Source organism: Mercenaria mercenaria, chromosome 8 (assembly GCF_021730395.1).
Source record: "Mercenaria mercenaria strain notata chromosome 8, MADL_Memer_1, whole genome shotgun sequence".
Classification (NCBI taxonomy): domain Eukaryota; kingdom Metazoa; phylum Mollusca; class Bivalvia; order Venerida; family Veneridae; genus Mercenaria; species Mercenaria mercenaria.
The window spans coordinates 85,359,983-85,364,261 of record NC_069368.1 but is presented as its reverse complement, the minus strand read 5'-3'; the positions used below and the strand labels follow the sequence as shown (position 1 = coordinate 85,364,261).

Sequence of the window (4,279 nt, the reverse complement as noted above, 5' to 3'; positions counted from 1 at the left end):
CTTTATCAAAACTGATAAATGTTAAGTTTCGGAAGTACTCAAATCGACCACTTTTCAAATGAAACGCTGTACAGAACAGCACAGTACAAACAAACGCAGTACAAAACAGCACAGTACAGTACAGAACAGGACAGTACAAAAAAAGCGCAAAACAGAACAGAACAGCGCAGAACAGTACAAACAAACGCAATACAGAACAGCACAGTAAAGTGCAGAATAGGACAGTACACACAAACGCAATACAGAAAAGCACAGTAAAGTACAGAACAGGACAGTACAAACAAACGCAATACAGAACAGCACAGCACAGTACAGTACAGTTTTGAACTGTGTAAATGTTAATGTTAAAAAGGCTTTATATATTTTTTATTTGTGTCGCGCCATGAGATTTTTGGCCCAAATGCGGCGTTACGTCATTCGAGAAAAACCCGATTAAAGTTACGTCACAAAAATGTGTGGAGTTGAACACGTTTTCGCGTTAATTAATGCATTTTATTAATTAACACTATATTATTGGGACAATAAACGAATGAAGAGACAAACGTCATTTATCAAGCATGTATTGTAACATTTCCGTGTTTTGCCATTTCGTTTCATTATTAAATAACTGACAATTTATCGCCCTTTGTATCAACACGCCATTTGTAAACATGAAAGGTCGTGAGAAAGGAAACGTTTTAATCGTAATTTGACGATTAATTTAAAAGGAATGACGAATGTTATTGCGCGATTTACAGGTAAGTAGTAATATTTGCACAATATGTAGAGTTTTAAAATATTAATTATATCCATACCGACCGTTTTGTCCGTGTTTGTTTTTCTTCAAAAATAACACAGAATTGTCAATTGGGCTTTAATTTTACTTTTAGCTAAAATATTCGGCTCAGAGATGTTTATATGCGGTTACGGACCTCTGATGGTAATGGGAAATAATCAGAAAATAAAAACAGCGTCAGCCAGAACACCCGCAGATTTTAAAGAAAAAAAATACCTCCCCCCCCCACCCCCCTCGAAACATTTTACCCCCCTTCTCCAACTTCCACCAAATACTGTTCGTCTCTTTCCCTCTAAGTGTCATATGAAATACACCCGTCCCTAGCTTGGGAACTGCTTCCACACTACATAAACTAAATAACCCCCTCTTCCCCCTCCCTCGTTTTTTATCTGTAAATTACCCCCCTCCAATATCCTCCAGATAAGGGGGGTGGTGGGGGTGGGTGTCAGGAAGCTAACTTTCTCCACAACTGTTTTCTCTCTTATTTCTGATCAGTGTATCAGTATGAAAGACCAGTATGCAAGAAGTCACAGCTTTATCCATATTTATGTAGTGACTTATAGGAAAAATTGTATCACATCTTTTGTCAGTTTAAATAAATTATTTCTTATTCATGTCAAACTCACGTTATTATAAAATTACAGTTGAAGGATGGTGATTTGTTTTTATTTTGTATAAAACAGGCACTCAATAGCTTTGCATGTAAACTTGCATTCAGTTCACTTGACCATGATTGTTGGATTCCTCACCAGCTACATAATGTCATTTACAAGTTACAAACAACTTGTACAAATTAAATGAATATATTTTAAACTTTAAAGACATTTTGTTAAGAAAGTCATGCTTCTGGTTGAAACATATACACTCTTAATATAAATCTTTGTGTTCTGTGTACTGAGGTAACTAGCTAGACCATTTTTATCTCACATTTCAGCTTTTTTAAAAGTATTTTTAATTTTACAGATCAACTATTGATCAACTACTGAGGAGCACCTGGCATATTGGCATGATGTAGCACTATGACCTTAAACAAACAAAAAAAAAAGGAATTCTCAAGGCATGTCTACATACCACATGTTGGAAGAGTTTGTAGGTTTGTAATTTTCTTCATTTTTGCAGTGTTCTTTTGTAAAAAAGATAAATGCATCTTAAAAATATATACAAAAAATAAATTTCTCTTAAAATATGTACAAGTAAGTTATAAAATACATTAAAAAATATCATACACATAAATGACCTGCTTGTGTTAATAACATTTTGAAAGAAATCATTACTAATAGAGTTATTCAACAAACATATTTAGCATATTAAAAGAGTAGAGAACTATGCATAATGATTGAATGTTATCATACATGTATTTTCCAAAGAAACTGTTGTAGTATTTGAGTATTCATTTAGTTATACTGAATGAATTAATTATTTTAAGTGTATGTCTATTATGTCAGAAACTTAAGCTAGCTTTTGTATTCTTGAAAATTATAAGTGAATGAATACTTATTAATGCTTTTATGTAGATTACACAAAAAAAAAAAAACACTTTTATTTAAAAAAAAAATGCTTCACAGTATTCTATTCTGTATCATTCTACTTAAAGTTACTAATGCTAATGTATTTTTGTTTTGCAGAATTGCTGAAGGATGAAAGAATTTCCAGAAAAATAAATTTTTTTATGAATTTGTGAATGGAAATGAAACTCAAGGACCTAACATTTGCTGAGCATCCAGTAGAAAGTATGCCAATGGAATAAAGTGCAACTGTCACAGAAGTGCACAAAATAAAGCCATGTTTTCTGCAAAAGTTCATCAAGCTGATTCAAAATACAAATGGGAGTCAAGAAAAAATGTAAAACTAACTAAGCTGTGAGAAATGTTTGGTAAAAGAATGGTGTGTTGCCAGAACAGCAGTGAAGTGGTTACAGTAAAACTGTCTGAATTGTTTAAGCAATACAGAATATTTTTTAAACTTCCCCATACATAAAATATCTTGAGTGCTCTTTTTTATTTAAATAATCATACAGTTTAAAAAAATGACAATAAATGCTATTTTTATTTTTATAAGAAAATAGTGCATTGTTGCCATGGTATTAAACATTAATCTGACTATAGATTATTGTAAAAACATCTTTCATGTTTATATGCTCTATTTGTCAAAAATTAATGTAAGGTCATATTCTTTTCTAAGTAATAACTGCATTAACAAAACATTATGTTATCATATGAATTTGCCTTGAACTAGCAAGAGTTGTAACTGTGTTGTGTGTATCAGAAATTATGTATATCCGAAACAGTATCACATAAGTTTACATGAAATGAGGTTGTCTTACTTTTGAATATGAAGTAGACAGCTTTCAATGTAAATAGTATTTTGAAAAACACTTTAACATATTCAGTTATTTCAAGAACTTTACAGAAATGGTACTTTTGGTAAGAAAATACATCATTGTTGCCATGGTAACGAGTCACTGATCAGTATGACATCTGTACTACTACCTTGAGCAAAATCAGTTTATAATATTTCTAATAATTATATCTTTTTGCATGATTTTCTGTCTAACAGTAACAAAGAAATATGCTAATGAGTTAAGTGTTCTAACAACAAAGTTAATGTCCTAGTTTTTGTCATGCTATCTAACTCGATATCTAGTAAAATCAATTTATCTACAAAAGAAAGCCATTCGCTTTTGCAAATAAACTGTTATCTTTAAACACTGTACACTAGAAAATGTTCACGGTATATTAAATACACTTTCTAGATGTTAATTTTGGCTGGATTTATCAAGGAACGATTAAAATTGGATTTAACAACTGTGTTGCTATGGAAACGGTTTTAGGGGAAAATAATTTGTGCTAATATGAAAGAAAGAAACAGAAAAAAATAAATTTAATAAACTGCATATTGTATTTGATATTTCGTTATGTACTTTCTTTTCGTATTATTTTAAGAAGGAGTTTGCGTTAAGATATTCTGCCTCTATTTTGATTCAGTTAGACGAAAATATGGTGTCCGAAAAGCGGTAATTTCTCCATAACAATGGCTGATTTCTATTGTCAAATTGCAAATTTTTACTTTAAACATAACAATCTGTCAGATTAGCTGAAAACCCCATTTTCGACCAAAATCGCATTTGGGCCAAAAATCTCATGTCCTGACACATTTATTGAATGAACGTACATGTTTCTGACACTCCTTTGTATCAACTACAAACCAAGAACACTAAAATACTGTGATTTAATATTTCCTTTTTGTTCTTAACTACTTAAAAGTCGGTAAGTTTAATTCTAACAGAAAATAATCCGATTTATTTTCATTAAAACACTGCATTATTGACGTCACGATGACATAGTATTAGCCGCCGAGGAAGAGTGCTTCCATATTTGATCTACTTTAGAAATGTAGGGGCATATAGTGTTACCCGTGTCCGTCAGTCCGTCACATGTTTGTGTGTGCACAAAATCGTGTCCGGACTATTACTTTGTTGTGAAAGGTTGAATTTTGAAATAACTT

At 31.6% G+C, this 4,279-nt stretch overlaps 1 long non-coding RNA gene across 1 annotated transcript; it reads left to right on the top strand.

Moving 5' to 3' along the window:
- The first annotated feature begins 425 nt into the window (after positions 1-425).
- Positions 426-3,680, top strand: LOC128559133 (uncharacterized). The gene is made up of 3 exons (XR_008372216.1): positions 426-737; positions 1,739-1,868; positions 2,401-3,680. It is a non-coding gene; the product is annotated as an uncharacterized LOC128559133 (long non-coding RNA).
- Positions 3,681-4,279: the final 599 nt, after the last annotated feature.